We start from the raw sequence: 16550 nt of genomic DNA on the forward strand, positions 1-16550 counted from the left end.
AGTGCAGTGGTGGGCAGCCTGTGGCCCATGAGCCGCATGTTGCCCACCACTGCCCTCGTGTATCATGTTCATCTGAGTGTTTTATTATTCTTTTTTTTTTAATTATCATATCAACCTGTTTTCTGGTACTGACTTAAGTCTCGCTGGTCTATGATTCTGAGGATTATTCCTAGTATCTTTTTTTAAAAGATAGGTAAAACATTTACTATCATCTCTTAATGAAAGATTGCTTTTTTGGTTTGGTTTGCATCTCAGTGACTTCATTCAGAACTCCTTTCAGAACACTCAAATGTGTGCCATCTACTCTTTGTTCCAGTGTCTCCTATTCTGATATGCAGTCAGTCAGTTTCTTTTGTTAATTATTTCTCTGTTTACTGCAAAAAGAAATCAGTAAATGTTATAAAAAGGGATGTTATTTTTAAGAAAGTGGTTTTAATTGCAATGTTAAAATAGTCTTTGACACATTTTAAAGCATATTTTAATGTTCCAATGTAGCTTCCATTAATGCAAATAATAAATAATAAAAATAATTGAAGTAAATGGAAAGAGACCCATTGACTTACATGGAATAGTTCTCACTGAGTTTCCACTTCCCATGTTAATGATCGCCTACTGTCACAAGCTAATCAGTCTCATAGGTATGGCCCTACCAAAATCATGGTCCATTTTGGTCAATTTCACGGTCATAGGATTTGAAAAATCTTAAATTTCATCATAGTGGATTTGATTTAAATCAAATCACTAGTCAGGAAGACTCGATTTAATCATGAATTTCTACATAAAAGTGCATTCTTATTGGTTGTTATACCCTTAATACATATTCTTCACAACTCAGAGATAGATGTAGGTTTCATTTTTAGAAGGCACACACTATACATTTTTAAAATGATTTATTTTGAAAACTTTTCAGATTAGTTTTACAGCTACCTCAGAAAATGAATGATTGTTTGGTTATTTCATTTATCAAAGATAACTGAAGCAGATGTTTATGAAGTCATTGGAACTATCTCCAATTCAACAGGTTAATCATTAATATTTGGAGGATTTTCTTGCCATGCTGTATTAGGAGGAGAACATCACCAGACAGAAATTGAAATTGTTTTATTTAACTAAAACAACAACGTTATGTATTCTGGATTTTTTTTCTTCAACAGCAAACATAATATTTTAACAAAACAAGCATATGAATTTTTGAATTTAGTTAAACATTCAAGTTTTTTAAAATCAGGTTTGTTTTTGTTAAAATTGTTTTTAACTAAAATAGTTACATGAAATATTTAAAAAACAAAAACAACATTAAATCAACTATGTCAGCGAGGTCAACATGAGAAATTTAAAATATTGGCTTCTGCAGCTAAATCAGTCGTCTTCACCTTCATTTTCCTGTTTGTTCATAATCTGGAAAAGAAAAAACAAGTTTTCCTGCTTTTTCAGCTCCCAAACGATTTCTCAATATGGAATGAATTAGTTCAAAGGAAGAAAATATTCTTTCTACACCGGCAGAAGAAGCTACTGCTGTTAAAAGTGAGATTATCACTTCAACAGACTCTAAATCCAAGTGCTTAAGTGACTTCCATTAGTTCAGTGGCGTGACTTTCTTTAAAACATCATCAGCAAACATATATTTCTTGAATGGTTCACCCTTAGCTCTGAAGTTTATTATAGTTGGCATTATGGAGGGATGATTGCTGGACGTCCATGTCATAGTCAACTCCTCTTCTTTGGCAGTTAAGGTTTCAACCTGGTACCAAGTATTGAGAATATCTGCAAGAAAATGAGCTGGAGAGAGTGCTTGTCCCATTCGTTTTTTTAATGCTTGTAATATAACTCCATAAGATTGGGTCCCTAATCCATGAACTCATTTACAAAACTTTTCTTAAACATTACATGAATATATTGTCTCATACTATAGAATTGGAATTTATAATCCCTATTCCATGATGAGATATCCTTGAGCTATATTGTATCTTAATTAAAACTATCTTTATATAGGTTTTTTCCTCAAAAAGCATGTTATCAAAAAAATCTGATTTAAATTTAAAAAATCATTGATTTTTATCCACCCTGAATTTCATTATTTCAGCTATTTAAATCTGAAATTTCCCGGTGGTGTAATTGTAGGGGTCCTGACACAAGAAAGAGTTGTGGGAGGAAGGGGGGCATCGCAAGGTTATTGTAGTGGGGGTTGCAATACTGCTAACCTTACTTCTGCGCTGCTGCTGGTGGCGGCGCTGCCTTCAGAGCTGGGCATCTGGAGAGTGGCAGCTGCTGCTCGGAAGCCCAGCTCTGAAGGCGGAGCTGCCGCCATCAGCAGCGCAGAATTAAGGATGTCATAGTATGGTATTGTCACCCTTACTTCTGCGCTGCTGCTTGCAGAGCTGGGCCCTCAGTCAGTAGCCACCACTTTCCAGCCACCCAGCTCTGAAGGCAGCAGTGCAGAAGTAAGTGTGGCATGGTATGGTATTGCCTCTCTTACTTCTCTGCTGCTGCTGGTGAGGCACCACACCCAGCTCTGAAGGCAGCGCAGAACTAAGGATGGCAATAGTGCACCCCCCCCACCCCCCAAAATAACCTTGTGATCCCCCCTGCAACTCCCTTTTGGGTCAGTACCCCCAATTTGAGAAACACTGGTCTCCCCCTAGAAATCTATATAGCATAGGGCAAAAACATGCAAAAGACCAGAGTTCACAGTGGCAGGGGACCAGATAGATTTCACAGTCCGTGATGTGTTTTTCATGGTCGTGAATTTGGTGTGGCCCTACTCGTAGGGACTTAATTCTGGATATAGTGTTCTTGTGACTCAAGATATTAGGACAAATGATGCAGCTGCATTCTGTCGTCTTCCAGAGTATTCTAACTTTTCCTTTTCTAATTATTAACCTGGTAGAACACTCTGGCTTATCATATTGCCTATGAATATAGTAGAAAATAACAGAACATAATGGAACATGGGTATAGTAGTTCCAAAGCTGAAACTGGAGTTTGCATTTTGAAAAATAAATAATGCACCCAATAGTAGTGTTATCTGTATTTTTCTAAATTAATCTTTGCAGAAAGTTTGCGTACATCGATCAACAGATTTCAGTCAAACTTTGTTTAGTTACTCTTCCTTCACTGAGTTTCTCACCCGTGTCCTAGAATTACAGCTTGCTTATAAAGCCACTAAATTAAACAGAGTTTAATTCTTCAGTCTTAACTATTCAGGTGAATCACAAGATATTGCAGAAATGTAGCTGTGACATTCAGAAAGGCCATTAAAACAATCTATCTGCTATTATGAGAATGGCTTATGATTCTTTCATTTTTCTTCTCAGTCTTAATTTAAAAAAAATTAATTTTGTCCTGTCTGTTCTCATTCCAGGTTTTCTAATTAAGTTAATATTTTAAAAATGTAGTGAAAATATTTCAGCTTTGTGTCTGAAAAGGAACCAACAGACCTCTTCCTATATTATGAATTTTGAAAAGTTTCACTTCATGTTTTCAGCGAAACTAATCTATGGCTAGTAGTTGATATGTCCAGTCCATCAAATTACAGAATACTGAAAAAGTCAAGCTTTGTTGAACACATTTTCACAATTCAAAATACCATACTGTGTGTGTGTAATCAGCACACATACTTCACCCCTTTCACCACGATTGTCTTGAGAAGAAAAGAAAGAACAACATTAATTCATATGAAACTGTTCTTATTACAGTCTTTCTCTGGCCTTTAGTATTTTTAAAATACTTATCACCATAGCACAAGCCATCATATCCAAATTTCTCTCTGAAAAAAGACCTATCTGTCCTCCCTATATTAAACCGTATTCTGAGGGGAGACCAATCTTCATAGTTATCATCCAATAGAAATGAAATTTAGAGACTAAGAATTTCTGGTGCTCTTTGAATTCCATAATTAATTCTCTTCTTTTCACTTCAGTGTTCTACTTCCTCAGTGTTTCACTTGAAATTTTTAAGGCTTTGGTGCAAAACACCAATTGTCCAGATCACTTTCCCTCTGTTTCTGTAACAAGAGAGAATGCAGATACATCAGATCTTGGTATGACAGTTCATAGAAGGAAAGAATGCCAGTTCTGTAGCATGGGTTCCCCGACCCCATAGAAGCTCCTCCATGGGGATCAGGTTCTGTGAGTAAAGAGAAGGTAAGATTTAAGGGTGGCAGAAATGCTAGATCTTCCCCTTCAAGCCCTGAGGGGCATCATGAATAAACTGTTAACCTTGTCAGCATAATCATAATCACTCTTTCACTTCTGGTAATGTTCTAGGGAACTCTCAGTTGCATGGCTTCTGTAGGAGGGCTAAAGAAGGAGTCAGAGCTTTGAGGGTCTTGAAGGTGCCACAGGGCTAAGGGCAAACTCCTTTCCCATCCCACTCAGTTGATGGAGAGAGTCAAGCCCTGCCTCCTTGTTGGAATGATGCGATGGAAATTCACTTTCTTGGCTGCTCTGTGAGGACAGTCTTGTCTAGGGGCCAGATTAAAATGCAAGTAGGCCCCTAGTGGAATTTTCAAAAGAGCCTAAGCAGGTTAGGTGCCTAATTCCTATTGATTTCAATGGGATTTAGGTGCTTAACCAGCTTATGTGCTCTAGAAGATCCCACTAGATGCCTACCTGCATCCTTAGGCGCCTAATTATCTTTGACAATGTGACCCCAAATGTCTGGCAGTCTATCAGACTGTCTATCTAGGTATTTATACTGTGCTCACCTCTGTGGTAGCTGAGCTCCTCAAGCAAGAAACATATCAGTGTATGCGCAATGTGCCCAGCCATTTGATGTCATCATCATCAGCCAGGTTGAGAGCCAGTAGTCAGCCATCAAAATAAGTCAGTGGGCACACATATGAATAGGCACAAAAGTATCAATGTTACTTAACAAATAAATCATGTATGGATTTAATGGGTGATCTGCAAAACATCTTTGAGTGAGTTTGAAGGCAATGAGTCCCCAAAATGTAATTTAACATTGAATTATTAGCTAGTTTCTGTCCAAACTGACATAAGATTTTCTCATTATTTGTTGAAAATTATGCTGCTATATTACATGAACTCTTACATGTTTTCACCCTCAATACAGATTATATTTTTAAATAACAGATATAATATACAGTAGGATCTTCATTCAGCTATGCTGTATAAATTAAACCACCACTTGACATCTGCCAAACTCCCAAGTAAAACACACACAGTGGATGTTATTTTCTTGCTTGCATTCCCTAGGATAGAACAGACAAATGTTTCCATATGGTTCTACAGATGGGAAATAGTAATTATGTTTAAAATATTGCATTGCTATTAAGGTTACATAACTGCAAACTCCTCATGTTTAGAAGAACAGTTCCGAGGTTACCATGGAAAAGTATATTATATCTACCTTATCAGTGGTCCCCAAAACATTCCATGGATTTATTATACTTCACTGTCCACTATGAATCCAGGTCTTTTATTACAAAACATCCACCTGAACTAACCTTCATGCTTCTGTTAACAACTTCCTATTGGTGTAATATCAAAATTAATATAATGTAATTTGCACTTTCCCTGGCTCTGTAAAATTTAATATAAAAAAAATATTTCTGTGCAATTCTCTCTGTACACTGGAAAATGTTGCTAGGACATATAAATATAGCAAAATCTGAATATTCAGTAGTAGTTTGCAATATTTAACATCACTGGACCTGATCCTCAGAGGAAGTCAATGGAACTATGCCATTTTACATGAGCTGAGGAACTAACCCATAATCATTAGATTTGATCTAGTATAATTAATAAATCAGTATTGTCCTGTAATGCCTTGATTTTTATTTCATGAACTAAATCTTTTTATCCAGGAAGAACAGCCTTGGATTTTTTAATGGTTTTTTAAAAATTAAAAAAATAGTTTATCATTAAAATATGTGCAGTACCCTTTTACAGCAGCATGTGGTGCTGCAAAGCAATATTGCTGTGTGATTTTTTTTTTTTTTTGCAAACTGGCATATGCTATAATGGTTTGTTGCACGCATTTTGGGTAACTGACTCTTCCTAAGAAAAATGAAAGAATAAAAAGTCAGACTCACTATCAGGATCGAGTAATTTTGGCTATTTTAAATCCACTCTGTCAGTGACAGTAGTGAAATGTGCCAGCACTTGTTGAAAAAACATTAGAGACAGGTCAATGATTTCTTAATTCTGTGTTCTCAGGCAGCACCTGCACAAATAAATTCTTGGGAATCTGGGAATCAAAAGAAGAGCCCTGGTAATGGTTTCCTAGTAGTGTGTGTTTTCCATGACAGCCATCTAAAATCTTTTTATTGATGAAGCTTTAAGAGTGGTTTGCTGACCTGCCACAGCTGCTCCACTCCGATTAAAATAACCTGCAGAAGTTCTTTAAAATAAAAGTTCTTAAGAACATATTTAACAATAATCAGATGTTGTAGGCAAAAGCAGGGCACTGTCTTCCACTGAGAAATAATAATGCAATACAATAAAAAGTTATATAACACTGTAGTCATTGCATTGTGCACCTTTATGGGCTGCATAAATAACAAACAAATAAATAACTAATAACCATATACTTAGTGAGTCTTCACAGCACTTTACAATATATAATAAAAGAAAACAGCAGGCTAAATTGGTATAACCTAAAATAAGCTTAATAGAGTATAATATACTTTCTTAAATCTATATCATGTGATCAAGTGTTGTTTTTTCTACATTAAAACTACTAATAATTTCCTCTACATGATTCAGGAACTCTGCAGGCATCACAAGTTTTAATTGCCACACTCCTTATATGTACCAGCATGCCACATGAAGACATTATTAAATGAAACAGCAATCATTAAACCCAAGTGTATGTCCTCACTTACAATGTGTCATTAGCATTTTGTCTGTGACACTATGTAAATTTGGAAACTGAAGTAGGGAGCATCTTGGTTTAATTATCTAATACAGGAGTCGGCAACGTTTGGCATGCGGCTCACCAGGGTAAGTACCCTGGCAGGCCAGGCCAGTTTATTTACCTGCTGACGCGGCAGGTTCGGCCGATCTCGGCCCCCCACTCGCCGCGGTTCGCCGTCCCGGGCCAATGGGGGCAGCGAGAAGCGGCATGGGCGAGGGATGTGCTGGCCGCGGCTTCCCGTTGGCCCGTGACGGCGAACGGCTGCCAGTGGGGGCCGCGATTGGCCGAACCTGCCACGTCAGCAGGTAAATAAACTGGCCCGGCCCGCCAGGGTACTTACCCTGGCGAGCCACGTGCCAAACGTTGCCGACCCCTGATCTAATATATAAAATAACGTAAGAAAAAATACTTAATATGTAAAAAACTGCAATGCTTTCCTGAATGAGGTTTTTTTCTAGTAGGCCCATTAGTACCTGAAATTGATTAATCTCTTTGACTGTTGATACTTGATTGATCTCAACTGTTGCCTTTAAATATGAGAAATGGATAATTTGGGCACTTATAAAGAATTCTTCCTCAAGGTTGTCACTCCCAGATATTGCTGGCCAAATCTTCAAAGGTGCACTTGAAGAGTTGGGTCTACATTTTTTGCTTGTGCTCAGATTAGGTATACACAACTTTTAATGTATATAGACAAGTCACAGCTTATATAGGATTGTATACATGTTGCAGATGAGGATTACATACACAGGCACCTTTAGGAAAATAATTCAGTTCTTCAGTTACTACATTTGGTAATCATCAACATTAGAAGAAAAAAATCAAACAAAAAATCGCCATTACTCTCAACAGTCTCAATTATATCTAAATTCACAACAGGGTACCATGTTCATAAATCCACTAAACCTGTGATGAAGTATTGAGAATCACATTAAAACAAGATGCACACAAAATACATTTTTATATATGTGCACCTACTCATATACACATACATATACAGAGTATTATGAATCCACATCGCAATTCGAAACAGATCTGTTACAAGTAGTCAATAAATGTCAATTCTTTTTTATTTACGGAATAATCTATGACTGATGTATACACATAGCAGGTATTATAGAATCAGAGAAATGTAGAGGTCATCTACAACCCCCCGTGCTGAGGAAGGCCCAAGTAAACATGGACCATTCTGACAGATGTTTGTCCAACCTGTTCTTAAAAACCTCCAATGATGGGGATTTCACAACCTCCCTGGGAAGCCTATTCCAGAGCTTAACCACCCTTAGAGTTAGAAAGCTTTTCCTAATATCTTACCTAAATCTCCCTTGCTGCAAATTAAGCCCATTACTTCTTGTTTTACCTTCAGTGGACATGGAGAACAATTGACCACAGTCCTCTTTCTAACAGTCTTTAACATATTTTGAAGACTGTTATTAGGTTCCCCCCTCAGTCTTCTTTTCTGAAAACTGAACATGCCCAGTTTTTCTAACCTTTTCTCATAAATAAAGTTTTCTAAAACTCTTACCACATTTGTTGCTGTCCTCTGGATTCTTTCCAATTTGTTCACATGTTTCCTGAGGTGTGGCAGCAAGAATTGGATAGGATACTCCAGCTGAGGCCTCAACAGTGCTAAGTAGAGTGGGACAATTACTTCCTGTGTGTTGCATATAACACTCTTATTAATACACCCCAGAATGACATTAGCCTTTTTTGCAAATGCATCACATTGTTGACCTATGTTCAATTTGTGATCCACTATGACCCCCAGATCCTTTTCAGCAGTACCACCAGCTAGCCAGTTATGCCCCATTTTGTAGTTATGCATTAGATTTTTTCCTTCCTTCCTTACCTTCATTGAATTTCATGGACAGACCAATTCTCCAATTTGTCAAGGTCCTTTTGAATTCTAATCCTGCCCTCCAAACCCCTTCCAGCTTGGTATCATCTGCACATTTTATTAGCATACTCTCCACTCCATTATCCAAGTTACTAATGAAAATATTGAATGGTATCAGACCCAGGACTGACCCCTGCAGGATCCCACTAGATACACTCTCCCAGTTTGACAGGGAACCATTGATAACTGCTCTTTGAGTATGGTCTTTCAACAAGTTGTGCACCCACCTTGTAGTAATTTCATCTAGACCATGTTTCCCTAGTTCGTTTATGAGACTGTCATGTGGGACTGTGTCAAAAGCCTTACTAAAATCAAGATATATCAAGTCTACTTCTTTCCCCCATCCACTAGGCCAGTAACTCTGTCAAAGAAGGAAAATTGGTCCTTTTGGCAGGTTTTGTTCTTGACAAGTCCATGCTATCTGTTCCTTATAATCCTATATCCTCTAGGTGCTTACAAATTTTTTGTTTAATAATTTGTTGCAGTATCTTTCCAGATTTCAAAGTTAGGTTGACTGATGTGTAATTTCCCAGGTCCTCTTTGTTATCCTTTTTAAAGATAGGTACAGTGTTTGCTTTTCTCCAGGACTCTTGGACCTCAAGCGCCCTCCCTGAGTTCTCAAAAATATTTGGTAATATTTCTGAGATTGCTTCAGCTAGTTCCTTAAGAGCCCTAGGATGAATTTCATCAGGCCCTGTCGACTTGAATACATCCAACTTATCTAAATATTTTAACATGTTTTTTTCTGTATTTTGCCTTGCATTCCTTCCCCCTTGTTGTTAATATTAATTGTGTTAAGTATCTGATCACAATTAACCTTTTTAATGAAGATTGAACCAAATTAGGCATTGAACCTACACTTCCCTTCATCTTTCTCTCACTCCTAATGTATTTAAAGAACCTTTTTTTATCGTCTTTTATGTCCCTTGCTAGGTGTAACTCATTTTGTGCCATAGCCTTTCTGATTTTGTCTCTACATGTTTGTGCTATTCTTTTGTACTACTCCTTCACAGTTCTTCCATATTTCCACTTTTTATAGGATTCCTTTTTGATTTTCAGGTCACTAAAAAGAGCTCCTGATGGAGTTATATTGGCCCCTTAGTATTCTTCCTATCTTTCCTTTATGTCAGGATAGTTTGTAGTTGTGCATTTAATATTATCTCCTTGAGAAATTGTCGGCTCTCCTGAACTCCCTTTTCCCTTAGCTGTTCTTCCCATAGCATATCTACCAGTTCTCTGAGTTTGTCTGATTTTCTGAAGTCCTTATTCTGTTTCTTTCACTCCTTCTTTTCTTTCATATCATAAATTCATCATTTCATGATCACTGTCACCCAAATTGCCTTCCAGCTTCAGATTTGCTACCAATTGTTCCCTGATGGTCAGAATCAACTCTAAAATGCTGTCCTTTAGTTACTTATACCACTTTCTGAAACAAACAGTTGCCTCCAATACATTCCCAGAACTTATTGGAAATTTTGTGTTTTGCTGCATTACTTTTCCAGCAGATGTCTCGGTAAGACTGGATACTACCAGGTCTTCTGTTTTGGATATTCTTTTTATTTGTTCTAGAAATGCCTCATCCACCTCCTCTTTCTGATTTGTTGGTCTATAGTAGACTCCTACTATGATGTCACCCTATTTTTAGCCCTTCTATCTTTACCCAGAGATATTCAACTGATCAACAAGTGTATATATTCTTGATGTAGAATGCAACATCGCCTCTGTTTTTGTTCTGCCCATCCTTCCTGAACAAGCTATACTCCTCTATGCCATAATTCCAGTCATGAGACTTATCCCACCAAGTCTCTGTGATGCCAGTTCAGTTATAACTTAAATTACGTACTAATATTTTCTGTTTGACTTCCAGTTTTTCCTATAGTCAACAATCCCAACATCTAGTTTATCTTATTTGGGGAACACCAAGCTCCCCCAAAAAACAATGATCTTCCTGAAAGGTTTCATGCACATCTCCCAGGTTTTCTGGGAAGTTGAAGGGTCTCAAAAGTATGGTGCTTTGAAAATGTAGCTGTAATTTACTTTATAAAAATTATTCTTAAAAATAATGAATATTATTCTTAGATTGCACAGGTTAAAAGCATGAGTGGGAAGGGAGCTTACAAAGCATATAATATCCACACTTGAAAAGGGCAACTGTTTAGAAAAAAAATTACTGCTTTCAATGATATTATGCATCTCAGCGGTATGGTTTTGCTCAAGAAATGATAGAATCTTTCAAAACGGTGAACATTTTAAGGTCACCTGGCATATATTAAAATGTATTTTGAGGACATAGAAAGTCTGTAAAATAAAGAAGTTGTACCATGAATCAGAATCAGTTTGGACTTTGAGAGAAACAAAAATACTTGCTGCTTCAGTTTTTTTTTTACTACCAAAAAATATAGTCTTCTGAAGACCTAGTGCCTATATCCCTAGGCCAGATACAGGTGAATGAAACAAGCCCAATTTCTGGTCCATCTATAATAAATAGCTTTAAAGAGATGTGCCTAAAGATACTATTTCAGATTGATCAAACATAGGGATGGGATTGCTAGAAGCTCCTAAATGTTTTTCTAATGATTACTTAGAGATTATGGTAATGATTCCCAAATAGCTGACATAGTCAAGTCTTGAGAGATGCCTAGGGCCCCATGTTCATCACAGTTGCAGGAATGGATAAATTCCTCAGTTATGATTTATTCCTCTATATAAAATGTTCATTACTTGCAGATCTCCTGGAACCTGCCGGGCCACATAGTAAAACATGATTTAGCAACAGTATCAGCGCACACATTTGACTATGGCAGAATCCAGTGGGAGTCATATTTCCAAGGATACAGAAACTGTAGAGCCAAAAGGGACACAGTGGCAGCCATACTGGGTGGCACTGGAGTTGGGGTCTCCTTATGTAATTTTTATGACATTGAGGGATTATACCTTAAAATTAACCCACTAACTGATTAATTTGGTAACGCCATTGGAAAAGGAGGAGGGATTAGTTCTTTAACTTTGCAGCAAGAGGTGTCTATTATTAGCAATATGCACTCCATTGCGCAAACTTTGAAATGAATTAATATATCTGTAAATACTGTAATTAATTCATTACATAATAATAATGTTTCTCAAGCAATTGTGCGCAGCATATATGATACTAAACTTGTTATGCATTCAGGCAATGTTTTATTCAAGAAATAAAAAAAATCAACCGGGGGAATGGTCAAGTTAGTTAAACACAGTGCCGTAACAAGGGTGAGGCAAGTGAGGCACTTGCCTCGGGCGCAGAAAGCCGTGGGGCGGGGGTGGGGGGGCGCAGAAAGTGGTGGAGAGAAAAAAACAAAGCTGCTGGCACAGAGATATTTATAACCCAGGTGATCTCCCCCCTGGCTCCACCTGTGGCCCCCCTTCCCCCGTGCCTCCACCGAGTGTCCCCCGACCCCGACTTGCTCCCACCCCTTCTTCCCGGCCCCAGAGCAGAGCAGCTCCATGCTGCCTCCCTGCAACAACTGCTGCCGCAGGGTCCTAGTGCCCCCCTCTCCACTTCCAGGGCAGACTGACTCTGAGCCTGCTCTTCCCCCTCAGACCCTTCCCTTTTCCGGCAGGACCCTCCAGCAGCACAGGGCTCCCCCACCCGCAGTCACCGCTCCTGCCCCATGCTGGGCAAGGAGGCAGCCCCATCCCTCACCCCCAGTGAGGCTACAGTCAGGGGCAACAGCAGGGAGGAGGCGCACACAGCACACACACCCCCCGGCACCCACCACGGGGGAGGCGAGGGAGATTCCTGGACATGAGAGGGGCCCTAGGAGCATATGCAGTGACAGTGGTGGGGGTGAGTGTGCTGCTGGGGGGGGGGACTCCTCTCCCAGAACTTGCTGCTGCCGGCAGGGAAAGGGCTGGGGGGAGTCCTCCTCTCTGGCCCCTATCCCAGAGCTGCCTGCCTGCACCCCAAACTCATCCCCAGCCCTGCCCTGCCCCACCTCCAAAGACCACACCCCCAGTCAGAGCTTTCACCCCCCCCACCGCACGCACCCTCAACTCTCTGCCCGAGCCCTGAGCCCCTCCAGCACCCCAAACACCTTATCCCCAGTCCCAGCCAGAGCCCTCATCCCCCCCACACCCCAACCCTCTGCCCCAGCCCTGAGCCTCTCCCACGCCCCAAATCTCCCATTCCCAGCCCCAGACAGAGCCCTCACCCCCACACTCCGACTCTCGCCCTGAGCCCCTCCCACACCCCAAACCTCCCATTCCCAGACCAAGACAGAGCCCTCACCCCTACTCTCGCCTTGAGCCCTTCCCACACTCCAAACCCCTCATCTGCAGCCACAACCCACTGCCCTCACCCCTGCACCCCATCCCTCTGCACCCCTCCCATCCCCAAACTCCCTCCCAGAACCTGCACCTCCTCCCTCCGCACCCCCTCCCATCCCCAAACTCCCTCCCAGAGCCTGCACCCCAATCTTCTGCCCCAGCCTAGGGCCTGCACCCCAGACCTCCTCCCTCACCCAAACTCCCTCCAAGAGCCTTGGGCAGGTGGAGGGGCAGAGTTTGGGTGGGGGCGGGTTCTGGGCACCACCAAAATTTCTAAAAACCTGCCACCCCTGATCCTGCCCTGCAAACCTGAACTCCCAGCATTCTCAGGACACATGCTGATCCCTAGTGGCCACTGCTGATATCCAGCACCTCCCTCTTCTCTTAACCTGTGAGTCCCTCTCTGGATTGGAACTGGACTGGAACCAAAGATCATCTTGGAAGAAACATTACCAGTCCAAGCAGTCAAAAATTATGAGTTAGACGCCCCAAAATCACAGGCTCTACCGCCACCACTTCATTTATTCTTCAGCGGCAATTCGGCGACAGGCCCTTCCCTCCAAGAGGGACTGAGGGACCCACGGCCGAAGAGCCGGCCCTGGGGGAGGGCGCAATTTTATATTCTTGCCTTGGGCACAAAAATACCTAGCAATACGAGGAGAAGAGGAAATAAACACAATCTCCTGTAAATGAATCAAGTACAAATTGTTCTGAGAATGCTCGGCATGAATGAGCAGGACCACAAGCAAGGAAGGTTGGGCCCAAATAGTCATTAAAGAGAGAGCAACAGAGAGTCCTGTGGCACCTTTAAGACTAACAGATGTATTGGAGCATAAGCTTTCGTGGGTGAATGCCCACTTCGTCGTTTGCATGCGAAAGCTTATGCTCCAATACATCTGTTAGTCTTAAAGGTGCCACAGGACTCTCTGTTGCTTTTTACAGATTCAGACTAACCCGAGTGAAGGAAGTGATACAGCCTGGAGACACAGTATGTGCTCTCGGTTATCACGGCTTCTCGATGGGGACGACACCATGACAGGGGAGCCTGGATGGATTTTGTCTGAACTTCACCTCTCTGACTCAGGGTGGAACCCATGCCGTATGGCCAAGTGTGCAGATTAAGGAGAATGTGACAGAAGCTGTAACAGACAACACCAAATAGGAGTCACTTGTGATCAATCACTTTTCACCTAGACTTCTCTTGTCCATTAACACCACTTATCTAGTACAAGGGAAAATAGAGCCATTGGTGTCCATTGCCCAAATAATAGCCAAGCAACAGGAAACTGGGGCAATACTGTACATGCAATACTGTACCTTGGTGGGCTGTACCAGAGGAGGTGAGCTTGCACCCCCCAGTTAGTACTTTGAGCCTAATATTAATAGTGGTTGAAATGATTACAGCTACTGTGGTCTTGGAAATGTGTTCTTGCCTGGTAAACTTTAAAAAGAGAGCACAAAAAGGCAAGACTATGATACGAATGAAATGAATGCTAATATAAAAAAGAAAAATAAAGATGGTGGAATGTAGGCCTGGCTTGACTTGAGTGACAGGATTATGGAGGTAAATAGATCAGCAGGCTGAAAAGGGAATGTTTGTGTTAACTAAGAGAGGTAAAGGGTCAATGAGCTGAAACAGAATATCTGAACTATCTAAGATAAGTGGCAGAAATACCAAGGGAACTGTTTACAAAGAACAAGATATCAATGGACAAAATACGTTGGGAATTTAAAAATGAGGTAAAGAGTATTTTGAAAATGGACAGTGCATGAACAGAGCATGCTGTACGGGGATTGGTTCCTACAAAGTAACCAAGCCAGTCCCAAAATGTGTGATTCAATGTATAGTAAATGCAGTGAGATATGTAAATGTATATAAAGAGGATTTCTGTGTAACTTTGAACCTGTGATGTGCTCTGTGTTTGAATCTAGTCAGCTCAGTGTGACATTACTGTATGCAATAAATATACATGAGTGACGAAGTCTGGAGTCAAACTGAGTTCTTCGAAGCTGAGTGGAAAGAGGTCTGAGGGGGAATCCCAACAGTTCAGTGCTTGGGCTTGGCAATGTCTTTCTTGTGGTATGTCTGTGCCTTTATCCTAACCTCCAGGAAGGCTTATCTCACAAGATATGCCTAGCATTTACCAGGAGCAAGCAAGCAAACAAATAGAAACAAAGAAAAATGTCTGCTTATAAAAATGGTCTAATTAATCAAGGCCTCTCTCCCTGAAAACTAGCACAGCAGGGAAAAGGAGACTTGGAAAGGATAGTCCTGGCTGCCTCAGCCACTGAGGAAAGCTGGACTTTATTCTGCCTCCTTCTCCTCACCTGGAAACAGCAGTAGAGCCCAGGATGTAGAGACAGATGACCAGGGCAGGGGGCCAGGCAGATAAGGCAGCAGCTCAGAAAGTGTTTATGTTCTTACCTCCATTCTGGGAAGCAGTTCTGTGGGAATTGAATGGCAGTGATAAGCAGATCAGGTGTTTATACTCTTTCCATGTCTTCGCCCAGTACCAGCACAGAATGGAGGAGAACTGAATGGAGCTGTGGTGGAAGCATATAGGCCCTATATTTTATCATTTAATCATTAGATGATCATAATGGTCATGTTTGGCCTCAAAATCAGTGAATTTATGTATTTTAGTTCATAGAAGAGTCATGAAAGTGTTGAAAGTCAGGGAAAGGTCAAGCTTCTCGAGTTTCTGTACATTTGAATAGACATATTTTGCATGTATATTGAAACTTCTTGGAACAGTGCCCTAGGCCAGGGGCAGGCAAACTTTTTGGCCGGAGGGCCGCATCGGTTTTCGGAAATTGTATGGAGGGCCGGTTAGGGGAGGGGGTCGTGGCTCGGCCCCCACCTCCTATCTGCTCCCTCCTCCCCCACCGGGACTCCTGCCCCATCCAATGCCCCCTGTTCCCTGACAGCCTCCCCGGGACACACACACACGCTCCCTGTACCCTGACCGCCCCCGGACTCCCACCCCTGACTGCCACTTGCCGCCCCATTCAACCCTCCTCTCATTCCTGACAGCCCCCCCGGGACCCTTGTCCTATCCAGCCACCTCTTCTCCCTGTCCCCTGACTGCCCCAGGAACCTCTGCCCCCTGCCGCCCCATCCAACCCCCCCTCCTTCCTGACTGCCCCCCCACAAGACCTCTGCCCTATCCAACCACCCGTTCTCCCTGTCCCCTGACTGTCCCTGGAACCCCTGCCCCTGACTGCCCCCTGCCGCTCCATCCAACGCCCCCTCCTTCCTGACTGCCCCCTCAGGACTCCTGCCCCCATTCAACCCCCTAGTCCTCCCCCAACCGCCCCAACCCCTATCCACACCCCTGCCCCCTTACCACCACCCCAAACTCCCCTGCCCTCTATCCAACCCCCCCTGCTCCCAGCCCCCTTACCACACTGCCTGGAGCACCCGGTGGCTGGTGACGCTACAGCCGCGCCACCCAGCTGGAGCTGGGCCATG

General features: G+C 41.7%; 1 protein-coding gene across 1 annotated transcript in view; it reads left to right on the forward strand.

Annotated features, from left to right (window-relative positions):
* Positions 1 to 16550, forward strand: part of NALCN (sodium leak channel, non-selective) — a 268079-nt gene that overhangs the window by 197062 nt on the left and 54467 nt on the right. The gene's annotated exons all lie outside the window — the stretch shown is intronic.

This window comes from Trachemys scripta, chromosome 1 (genome assembly GCF_013100865.1).
Source record: "Trachemys scripta elegans isolate TJP31775 chromosome 1, CAS_Tse_1.0, whole genome shotgun sequence".
NCBI lineage: Eukaryota > Metazoa > Chordata > Testudines > Emydidae > Trachemys > Trachemys scripta.